Source organism: Tamandua tetradactyla, chromosome 9 (genome assembly GCF_023851605.1).
Source record: "Tamandua tetradactyla isolate mTamTet1 chromosome 9, mTamTet1.pri, whole genome shotgun sequence".
Classification (NCBI taxonomy): domain Eukaryota; kingdom Metazoa; phylum Chordata; class Mammalia; order Pilosa; family Myrmecophagidae; genus Tamandua; species Tamandua tetradactyla.
This window is the reverse complement of record NC_135335.1, coordinates 86,234,924-86,247,521: the sequence shown is the minus strand read 5'-3', so window position 1 is coordinate 86,247,521 and position 12,598 is coordinate 86,234,924. Positions and strand designations below refer to the sequence as shown.

General features: G+C 37.9%; 1 protein-coding gene across 1 annotated transcript in view; it reads right to left on the bottom strand.

Annotated features, from left to right (window-relative positions):
• Positions 1-9,453, bottom strand: part of SLC1A3 (solute carrier family 1 member 3) — a 144,435-nt gene extending 134,982 nt beyond the window's left edge. Inside the window, exon 1 of the mRNA XM_077116979.1 lies at positions 9,331-9,453. The gene's annotated coding sequence lies outside the window, so the exon portion shown is untranslated. The remainder of the gene's footprint in view (positions 1-9,330) is intronic.
• Positions 9,454-12,598: the final 3,145 nt, after the last annotated feature.

The following is a 12,598-nucleotide window of genomic DNA, read 5'->3' as shown; positions in this document are numbered from 1 at the left end:
TAGCACAGGTCCATCTCACAGTGGATCTACTGGGTCCCAAGACCCATTCTGTGGTCATTTTCTCAGTTCCAGAATGCATAACTGGAATGGACATACTCAACAACTGGCGGAATCTCTAAATTGGTTCTCTGACTCATGGAGTCAGAGTTATTATGGTAGGAAAGGCCAAGTGGAAGCCATAGAATAATTCCCCTACTTAGCAAAATAGTGAATCAGAAACACTACTAGATTCCTGGAGGGATTGCAAAGGTTAGTATCAATCTTAAGGACTTGAAGGATGCAGGGGTGGTGATTCCCACCACATCCCCATTCAACTCTCCTATTTAGCCTTTGCAGAAACACATGGGTCTTGGAGAATACAGTGGATTATTGTAAACTTAATCAGGTGGTGATCCTAATTGCAGTTGCTGTTCTAGATGTAGTATCATTGCTTGAGCAAATCAACTCATTGCCCGGTACCTGGTATGCAGCTATTGATCTGACAAATTATTTTTTTCTCAATAGCTGTCAGTAAGAACCACCAGAAACAGCCTTCATTCAGCTGGCAAGTCCAGCAGTATACCTTCACTGTTCTGCCTCAGGAGTATATCAACTCTCCAGCCCTATGTCACAATCTTGTTCACAGGAACCTTAATCATTTCTCCTTCCCACAAGACATCACATTGGTCCATCATATTGATGATATCATGTTGATTGGTCCTAGTGAGCAACAAGTAGCAACTATTCTAGGCTTATTGGTAAGGCATTTGTGTGTCCATGCATGGGCAATAAATCCAACAAAAAGACAGGGACCTTCCACCTCAGTGAAATTTCTAAGTATCCAGTGGTGTGAGACATGTTGAGATATGCCTTCTAAGGTGAAGGATAAACTATTGAATCTGGCCCCTCCTGTGACCAAAAGAGGCACAATGCCTAGTTGGCCTCTTTGGATTTTGGAGATGACATATTCCTTATTTGGGTGTTCTACTCTAGCCCATTTGCCAAGTGACTAGAAGAGGTGTTAGTTTAGAGTGGGAACTGGAGCAAGAGGAGGCTCTGCAACAAAGTCCAGGCTGTTGTGCAAGCTGCTTTGTCACTTGGGCCATTTGATCCAGCAGATCCAGTGGTGCTGAAGGTGTCAGTGGCAAATAGGGATGCTCTCTGGAGCTTTTGGCAGGCCTCTATAGGAGAATCACAACACAGAATCTTAGGAACTTGGAGCAAAGTCTTACCATCCACTGAAGATATCTACTCTTCTTTTGAGAAACAGCTTTTAGCCTGCTACTGGGCCTTAGCAGAGACTGGATACTTAACCATGGGCCACCAAGTTACTATGAGACCTGAGTTGCCTATCATGAGATGGGTGTTTTCTGACCCACCATGCATGTGGGGCATGCACAGCAGCACTCCATCCTAAAATTGAAATGGTATATAAAAGATAGGGCTCAAGGAGGTCTTGAAGGCACAAGATTTACACGAGGAAGTGGCCTAAATACCCATGGTCTGCACTTCTGCCACATTACTTTCTCTTTCCCAGCCCAGAGCTATGGCCTCTTGGGGAGTTCCTTACTATCAGCTGACTAAGGAAGAGAACACTTGGGCCTGGTTTAAGATTGTTCTGCATGATATGTGGGGACCATTCAGAAGTAGTCAGCTGCAGCACTATAGCTCCTTTATGGGATGTCCTTAAAGGACAGTGGTGAGGGGATATCCTCCTAGTGGGCAGAAATTCAAGCAGTGCACCTGGTTGTTCATTTTGCTTATAAAGAGAACTGGTCAGAGATGCATTTGTATACTTACTCATGGGTTGTTGTTAATGGTTTGGATGGATGACCAGGGACTTGGAAGTAGCATGGTTGGAAACTTGGTGACAAAAAGGTCTGGAGAAGAGTTATGTGAACAGACCTTTCTGAGTGGGCAAAAAACATGAAGATATTTGTGTCCCATGTTGTATTAGTTAGGGTTCTCTAGAGAAACAGAACCAACAGGGAACACTTGCAAATATAAAATTTATGAAAGTGTCTCACGTGACCGTAGGAACGCAGAGTCCAAAATCCACAGGGCAGGCTGCGAAGCCAATGACTCCAATGGATGGCCTGGACGAACTCCACAGGAGAGGCTCACCAGCCAAAGCAGGAATGCAACCTGTCTCCTCTGAATCCTCCTTAAAAGGCTTCCCATGATTGGATTTAGCATCACTAATTGCAGAAGACACTCCCCTTTGGCTGATTTCAAATGGAATCAGCTGTGGATGTAGCTGACGTGATCATGACCTAATCCTATGAAATGTCCTCATTGCAACAGACAGGCCAGCGCTTGCCCAATCAGATGAACAGGTACCACAACTTGGCCAAGTTGACACCTGTCCCTAACCATGACACATGTGAATACTCATCAGAGGGTGACTTCAGCAGAGGAAGGTTTTAATAAGTGGATAAGATGACCTGTTTTGTGGATATAAATCATCCTCTTTCCTCAGCCACTTCTGCCATTACCCAATGGGCTCATGAACAAAGTGGTCATGGTGGTCAAATGGAGATTAGGTATGGGTTCAGCAAATGTACTTCCACTCACCAAGGCTGACTTGGCTATAACCACTGCTGAGTGATTAATCTGCCAGCAGCAGAGACCTATGCTCAGTCCCTGAAATGGCACCATTCATCAAGGTGATCAGCTTGCTACAGCCTACGGGGTGGCAAGTTGATTACATTGGACCACTTACATCATGGAAGGGGCAGTGATTTGTTCTAACCAGAATAGACACATGAGTTCTCTGCATGCAATGCTTCCATAAAAACTTCTATTTGTGGGCTTACAGAATGCCTTATCCACTGTCGTGGTATTCCATACAGCATTAATTCTGATCAAGGAACCCATTTCACAGCAAATGAAGTGTGGTATTGGGCACATGCTCATAGAATTCTCTGGTCTCTCATGTTCCCTATCATCCAGAGGTAGCTGAGTTGATAGAATGGTGGAATGGCTTTTTGAAGACCCAGTTACAGTGCCAACTAGGTGGCAGTACCTTGCAGGGCTGGGGCAATGTTCTCCAGAGGGCTGTGAATGCTCTGAATCAGCATCCACTCTATGGTGCTGTTTCTCCCATAGCTAGGATTCATGGGTCCAGGAATCATGGGGTGGAAATGGGAGTGGAACCGCTCACTATCACCTCTAGTGTTCCACTGGAAATTTTTTTTCTTCCTGTCCCTGAAACCTTAAGCTCTGCTGGTCTACAGGGCCTTATTCCAAAAGGAGGAGTGCTCCTACCAGGAGAAACAATAATGATTCCCTGGAACTGGAAGTTAAGATTGCCACTTAGCCACTTTGGATTTCTCATGCCATTGAATCATCGGGCAGGAAAGGGGATTTACTGTTCTGTCTGGGGTGATTGATTCTGACTATCAAGGGGGATTAGGACTGCAACTACACAATGAAAGTAAAGAAAAGTTTTCCTGGAATGCAGGAGATCCCTAGGGCATGTCTTAATACTACCATGACCTGTGATTAAAGTCAATGGAAAATTGCAACAACCCAATCCAGGCAGGACTACCAAATGGCCTAGAAACTTCAGGAATGAAAATTTGGATCACCCCACCTGGCAAAGAACCTCAGCCAGCTGAAGTGCTTGCTGTAAGTAAAGGGAATATGGAATGGATAGTAGAAGAAGGTAATGATAAATATGAACTACAATCATAGGATCAGTTACAGAAATGAGGACTATGATTGTATGAATATTTCCTCCCTGTTTTGTTATGAGTATGTTTGCATTTGTACATGAGCAAATATCTTGTCTTCTCCTTATCAAATGACATAAGCTGTTTTGTTCATATATTAGTATTTACATAAATGTTATGAAGTTTTAGAGTGAATGTTACCTAAGGACTTGCAGCCTGTTCTGGACAGATGTAATGCATTTCTGGTTGTATGCAGGACAGTTGAATATTATTAGGTAAAACATATGTCTGTATGGTGTTCTACTTGGAAATTAAATCTATTTCAAGATGATGTGTATAGCTTTCAAGGTGACAAGGGGGGGACCATGATGGTTAGGTTCTGGTGTCAACTTGGCCAAGTGATGATGCCCAGTTGTCTGGTCAGGCAAGCACTGGCCTGACTGTTGCTGAAAGGATATTTTGTGGCTGGTTGATAAACTAGAAGGCTGGTATATTAAATCCTCAGTCAGTTGATGCATCTGTAGCTAATTATATCTGTGAGCAACTAAAAGTGTGTCTTCCACAAACTTAGTAATCCAATTAGTTGAAGACTTTTAAGGAAGAAGAGAGACTTTTTCACTGTTTCTTCAGCCAGCAAGCTTCTCCTTGGAGTTTATCCAGACCCTTCATCAGAGCTGCCAGCTTCACAGCCTGCCCTGTGGATTTTTGACACTTCCATTTCCATGGTTGCATGAGACACTACAGATATCTCCTGTTGAATCTCTTTCTCTAGAGAACCCTGATACACTTAAGTTTGTTTTCTCAGAAATTTAAAACCTCCAGGTTGTTCTAATCCCAGAGAAATCTGAAACACACAAAAAATAATACTCTCTAAAAACACCAATTTCATCAGTATCATCCTTTTGCTCCTAATAACAACATGCTTTTTCAGCCTTAATGCAGTTAAAAGAGTCATCACCCTAATAGCCCTCAAAATTGAGAGATAATTATCAAATGAGAGGGAGGACTTGTAACCAAGAAATTAAGATATAGGGGATGATTTTGATTACTGAATCATTATATGAATATTCCTTTTTGCTTTCTGGTATATGAGAATAGACAGAGGGAAATACCTGAAATCTCTAAATTGTAATCCAGCTGCCCTGATCTCTGATAATAATTGTATAGCCTTTATCTTTTGCCCCTGTAATTATAAATACCTTGTAATTAACTTTCATTTGTACCCATTTTTCCAGTTTTTCAACTTTAGAGCCTTGTAATCACAAAAGACAACACCTAATGTTTATTAATAAAAGGCTTTAGGTCGGCCCAGAACTGACCCACCCCAAGTCCAAAGTTATCTTGATAACCAAGGCTGAATAACCAAAATGAGCCCACCTGATATGTACAATAGCTTAGGCTTTAACTTACAAGTCACTTATAGCTCATTATAATAGTAAAAGTCACATCATCCTCATTTTAAGGCTGCCAGTTTCTTGCATATGTTCCATGACTAAGCATATAATCAATCTGCACATACTCAATAATTACATCATCTGGGGCTACTGTGCTCATTATTCTAAAACACGCCCATCTTTTAATTCTTTAAAACTATCAGAATTACTGCAGCTCAAGGAAACAGATTTTGGGCCAATAGAGAATCTGATCTCTTGCTATATACTTAGTAATAAAATCTTTCTTTTTGAAACTCTGCTGTTGCAGAAATCGATCATTTGAGTGAACCAGGCAAAAAAATCCCCTAAACCAGGATTCCAAGTCTTAGGTCCCATTTCCAGAATAATCTTGATTGCTTTAACAACTCACTTTTTGAATTTAGCAGTACTGGATATAATTGGTACTAGATATATAATGTTTTGTTTCTGTTTGATTGTTAATTGGTACGTTATTTAGATATATAATGTGTTAAGTGTCTTTTTTAATTGTTAATTGGCATGTTGTTAAAATATATTATAAATGTTAAGTGTTTTAAGTATTAATTGGTGTTATTGTATGTGCATTGTTCAATTGCTCTTAGTTGGTTACTGATTACTGAAGCTTTTTGTGCTGGTTTGAAAGTATTATGTACCCCAGAAAAGCCATGTTCTAATCTTAATCCTATCTTTTTGGGGAAACCATTTCTTATAATCTCAATTTAAACAGTGTAAGTCTTGACCTTTTGATTAGATTATTGCCATGGAAATGTGATATGTAATTGTGGGTGTGGCCTCTTGATTAAATGGAGATGTGACTTCACCCATTCCAGGTGGGTCTTGATTATTTTACTGGAGTCCTTTAAAAGAGGAAATATTTTGAAGAAACTTCAGAAATGACAGAAAGAGCAGAGCCAACAGAAACTTCAGACCAGAGCTGACACAGATGCCGACACTTGGAGACAATGACAAGGATGTTGATAGATGCTTGGAGCCCCGCAGATGTTGGCATGAGATGTTAAGCAAGCCAGAACCTGGAGGGAGCCTAGGGAAGCTGAGAGATGAAAGCCAGCCCAAGAGTAGCAAAGTGAGGAACCCTCACAGGAAGATAGGCTGAAAGCAATGGAGCTGAGGAGCAAGGAAATAGCAGATGCCAGTCACATGACTTCCTAGATGGCCAGTATCCCAGACACAGTGGCCGTTTTGAGTGAATATAACCTCTTGTTGGTGCCTTAATTTGGACACTTTCATGTCTTTAGAAATGTAAACTTCTAGTTTATTAAGTTCTCTTTTAAAAAGCCATTCCATTTCTGGTCTATCACATTCTGACAGTATTTAAAAACCGAATACACTCTTTAACATAGGGAATTCTAATTCTAATAGCATTCCTAATCATAGCCCCTTGGGTCATTGCTCCTCTCTATCCCCCTTAACTGGAGTTAAAAGAGCCTAAGATAGAACTAGTCTCCTCCTCTCATACCCATCAGGGTACTCAGTTCAGCCAGGGCTGCTCTGTAAGTCCAGATGTAAGGTGATGAAAAGCCTGGATATGCAAAATAAACCGATTCAAGTAAAGCTCTAACAAACAGGTATTGTACATCATATTAAACAATAGCCACTTAAACTGAAGCAGAGAGAAGGAATTATTCCATTAATACAGTATGTGGATGATATCTTAATTACAAGTCATACCAGAAAAATTATAATTTAAATTATTGAGGTTTTTTCCTTCTGTATTTGTTTTTGCATGTGCCTAACAATCTACTTGTATCCGTCTGTTTGTTCAATGTATATTTTACTACCTCTGAATGGTAATGCTGAATTAACAAAAAGAATTCTTGAAAAGCTCTATTCAAATTGGTCAAAGATAAATAAGTGTCATTTATATATATGTATGAATTAGTACTCAGAGTCCCAGAAATAAGAAAAAAAGAAACTCAGCTTCTAATGTCTTAAAACTCCTCCTGTATTCCCCCTCAATGTTCTGTCTTAACCTAACTCCCAAATCCTATTGATGGCTCAGTAGATTTCAAAAGAATTCAGTCTTTTCATTCAGACCTATAGATATGGATACTCAGATCTTTTCACTCTAAGCCAAAGAGATTTGGGAAGCAGTATTGTGTAGAAGTTTTTAGGATCTATAAGGGCTGCTGGTGAAGAGCATGTAAAAGCCTAAATAAACAAAACTATTTGAAAGAAAAAATCTAAGAAAAATAAATCCTCCACATTCTTTCTATCTCCTCTATCCCTGCCTCCAGGGCCTTTTCCTGAACCTTGACCAAATTCAAGCAGAAATAGTGTAAGTAAATCAGAAAAGCAAGTACTTGGGAAGGGCTATGTGCAGAAAAGATGGGGGAGTCTATGTTTGACTGAATAATTCTTTGTACTGGGCCTAGAGATTATGAGTAATAGGGACAGAAAAATGTTATGGAATAGGCCATGTTTTGTGTGGTTTATACTGTAATTTCCCAATTTAGAATTGTTTTTTTCTAATAATACCTATACAATAGTTATCACAAAATATAAATTATTACTAAAACATATTTATAACCTTCAAATAACAGTAATTGAATAAAATTCAATTGTCAGAGAGATTCAGAGAGAACCAGAGAAGAATGACATAGCCACGAGAAGCAGAGAGCCCACTAGCCAGTGACCTTTTGAGAAGAAGAAAGAAAACACCTCCCAGGGAACTTCATGAAATAGGAAGCCAGGAGAGAAAGCTAGCAGATGATGCCTCACTCACCATGTGCCCTTTCTGCCAAGAAAGAAACTGTGACTGTATTCGCCATGTGCCTTCTCATTTGAGAGAGAAACCCTGAACTTCATTGGCCTTTTTGAACCAAAGTATCTTTCCCTGGATGCCTTTGACTGGACATTTCTATAGACTTATTTTAATTGGGACATTTTCTTGGCCTTAGAACTGTAAATTAGCAATATATTAAATTTAAATTTTAAAAGCCAAAAAACAAAAAATTCAATTGTCAAACTCAAAAGCTCCAGTATGTAAAGAAAAATATCACTATAATAGAAAGTATACACAAGGCTGATATCACACTAGAATAAGTATAAAGAAGGGTGAGACTAGTTGAATTTCAGATATTAAACTTTGTCTATTCTGTAATATAGAAAAAATCTATATAATGATTCAGTAATCATAATCATTTGTTAATTCTTAATTTCCCAGTTACAATTCCTCCCTTTTGTTTTTGTTCATTCCTCAATCTTGAGGGTTATTTGGGTGACAACTACTCTAACTTTTTCTTGCTGAAAAGGGGCATCAACATTATGGGGTAGAGGAATGTAGCTGGTTATCATTCTTGGAGAGAAAGGTAACTCTGGGTTTCAAGGTTTAACTGGTTTAGGAACAATCTGGGATCTTTAAGTCTCTGAAAAATAAACTTAATAAGTAAATTGAAAATTATAGGTTTAAATAAAAGAAGTAGAAGGTGTGATTTATAACTATGTTAAATTAGGAAATAACTTCTTATAGATTTTAGATAGAACTGGGGTGTTCCATAGGGTTCTCTGGAATAGCATTGGTAAATATATGACTGAAACTGCATAAAAGTAACCTCCAAAATGACCTCCCAACTCTATTTGAAATCACTTAGCCACTGAAACCTTTTCAACCTTTAAATCCTGAGTCCATTGCTGATTGCATGGTGTCAGAGAAATTTATCTTGGAAGTCATGTCCTACAATGTCTGAGAAATTTGCCCTTGAAAGTCATCTCTCACATAAGGGGAAGGTAGTGAGTTTATTTGCAGTCTGCCTTACAGAAAAAGACTATATTTGAGCAACATGGAGATTTTCAGGGAATGACTCTTAGGTATTATTTCATATTAGACAGGACTCATATATTTTATACAAGGAACCTTATTACTTGAATTCCCCAGGTGGGGAAGTTTAATAGTTCCACCCTTTCTTTCCTTAGTCCCTCAAGAGAGCTTGCAAAATACTTTTTAATTTTATGCCCCAACCACTCTGAAACACATCAGGGTATTACATAAACTTGTACAGAACACTAACATCTCATTCCCTATTGAGATTCTGGTTTCTGTGCCACATTAATCTGAATTCAGTTGTCTAAATAAACTGACCAGACAGGATAGATTAGATAGTGTGCACAGAAAATTTAAATGTTGTACAAAGTAAATCTTTCCTTCTTTGGTCTCATGAATAAATTAAAGTATTAAAATACAGACAATATCATCTTTTACCCTGTATTCTGATTTACTTTAGTCCTAACCAGATAGTCTCACTTACATCCCTAATTGAAGTCTTTCTTCATATTCTTTCATAGTTTCTGCATGGGGTAATGTTGCTTCTTTAGTACTTCTAGAGCTTCAGAACACTGTGACTCTCAGGTATCATCCAGATAAACAAAGTTCCAAGGAGCTACCAGGAAGCTCTGAGAACAAAGCATTTCAGAATTTAGAACTAACAATTAGAGCCCAGTAATACATGTGACTGCTATTTGAGCTTACAATTTGGCCCTAATTTTATTTTAAGTATTTTTCTAAATGAAGCTATTTCCAGAAATAAAACATTTGACAATTGACTTATATTGGGGTCATCAATCACAAACCATAACAGACATTTTGTCTTGTCTTACCTTTAGACTTTTACCAGAGTTATGTTAACAGGTAGAAAATAATTTTCATACTTGCTTGCTTCCCCTTTAAAGTTCCTTTTTGCTGGGCACATGTACATTTAAAAAAAATTTTATTAATAAAATCAATCAACATATAAGATGAATGTTCTTAACATATAAACATTCCATTCTTGGTGTGCAATCAATGGCTCCGATATCATTACATAGTTGTATATTCATCACCATGAACATTTCTAAGAACATTTACATCACTCCAGGAAAAGAAATACAAAGGAAAAAGAACAAACTCATATACCATACCCCTTACCCGTCCCTCTCATTGACCACTAGTATTTCAATCTACTCAATTTATTTTAACCTTTGTTCTCCCTCTTATTTATTTTTTATCCATATTTTTACTCATCTGTCCATACCACAGATGAAAGGAGCATCAGACACAGGTTTTAACAATCACATAGTCAATTGCAAAAGCTATATCATATACAATCATCTTCAAGAAATGTGGCTACTGCAACACAACTCTACAATTTCAGGCACTTCCCTCTAGCCACTCTCACACACCATAAACTAAAAGGGGGATATCTATGTAATTCATAAGAATAACCTTCAAGATAATCTTTCAACTCTGTTTGAAATCTCTCAGCCACTAACACTTTATTTTCTCTTGTTTCTCTCTTACCCCTTTTGGTTGAGCTGGTTTTCTCAATTCCTTGATTCTGAGTCCAAGCCATTTTTCCAGGGAGGTTCCCACCACTGGGAGTCATGTTCCATGTAGAGAGGGGGAGGGCAGTGAGTTTGCTTGCCATGTTGGCTGAGAGAGAGAAAGAGAGAGAGAGAGACAGAGAGAGACAGAGAGAGAGAAAAAGAGAGAGAGAGAGACAGAGACAGAGAGGCCACATCTAAGCAACAGAGATTCTCTGTGGGTGATTCTTAGGCCTAATTTTAAGTAGGCTTAGTCTATCCTTTGCAGGGATAAGTTTCATAGGAACAAACCCCAAGATTGAGGGCTTGGCCAATTGATTTGGTTGTCCCCACTGCTTGCAAGAATATTAAGAATTCTCCAAATGGGGAAGTTGAATTTTCCCCCTTTCTCCCCATTCCCCAAGGGGACACATGCAATTTTAGAGAAGTATTAGAGCAAGATAGTGTAACTGACAAGAAAATTTGGATATTTCCATGATGTCTATCAGTATCAGGACATAACACAAACAGTGAGAATATTGTCAAGTCCTTAGAAAGTATTTTATCAAATGTATAAATATATGAATAACAGTGTACCCACACAAATTTAGCTAACAGAAGGATAAAAATTCCTTTTACTTATTGTAATACCTCCCAAACACATCCTATGTAATTTCACCTTATTTTTTCAAGGAAACAGAGTAAATCCTTTGCAATAGGTTGAAATAAAAGACAGCCTTTAGGGTTCAATGTGGGGAATGCAAATGTGAAAAGTTGTCAGGTTTGAACACTATGCTAAACAGAAAAATGAGTTACTGGGAAACAATATCTGGTTCCTTATTTAACCAAACTGAGAACAAAACATCTTCTAAAATAGAGGTTGATAAGGTCAATGTAAAGATCAACAAGGATATTATTCTGATATAACTATAGAATCTTTGTCTTGTATACAGAATATTCAAATGGTTGAGAAAAACTTCTTATAAACTTTCATTAAGAGCAGACGAAAAATCCGAATTATTTTAACAGAGAAAACTTAACTCCAGTTTTTTGTTTGTTTGTTTGTTTTAACATGGGCAAGCACCAGGAATCGAACCCGGGTCCTCTGGCATGGTGGGCAAGCATGCCTGCTGAGCCACCGTGGCCCACCCTTAACTCCAGTTTTGTATGAATACAAAGTTTGACACAAAAACTCTTCCAAAATATTATTAAAAAGTTGATCAAATTTTTGGTCAGCATTGACTATGACAAACAGCATTCACTTTCACAACTCTTCTACAACTTTCCATATCCATTCAGGTCTTGTATTACACATTAAAATTAGCCATTTACAAAACCACCCTTGCATAGAAAGTTTATCAAATTTTAGTCAGCTGACTAAACAAACAAAATTCACAACAACAAACAGAATTCACTTCTGCAAACTTCCACAACTTTCTATATTCACTGAAGCTTTATCCTATATATTCTTGAGGATGAAACTACATCTCTTTAACAATGCATCCTATATACTTTACATACCCATATAAGTTATCAAAAAAAGATCTTTGATACTGTCTTTAAACATCCTACAAAGCAGAATTATGTTTTTTATGTTTGTGTTTTTATTTATTAATTTAAAAAATTAACAACAAACAAAAACATTAACATATCATTCCATCCTACATATATAATCAGTAATTCTTAATATCATCAACATAGTTGCTGATATTCATCATTTCTTAGAACATTTGCATCAATTTAGAAAAAGAAAAAGACAACAAAAAAAGAAAAAATTATACATACCATACCCCTTACCCCTCACTTTCATTTATCACTAGCATTTCAATCTAAATTTATTTTAACATTTGTTCCACCTATTATTTATTTTTATTACATTTGTTCTACTTGTCTGTTGATATGGTAGATAAAAGGAGCATCAGACACAAGGTTTTCACAATCACACAATCACATTGTGAAAGCTATATCATTTTTCAATCATCATCAAGAAACATGGCTATTGGAACACAGCTCTACATTTTCAGGCAGTTCCCTCCACAGCCTCTCTACTACATCTTGAACAACAAGGTGATATCTACTTAATGCATAAGAATAACCTCCAGGATAACCTCTTGACTCTATTTGGAATCTCTCAGCCATTGACACTTAGTCTCATTTCACTCTTCCCCCTTTTGGTTGAGAAGGTTCTATCAATCCCTTGATGTTAATTCTCAGCTCATTCTAGGGTTTTTCTCAGTC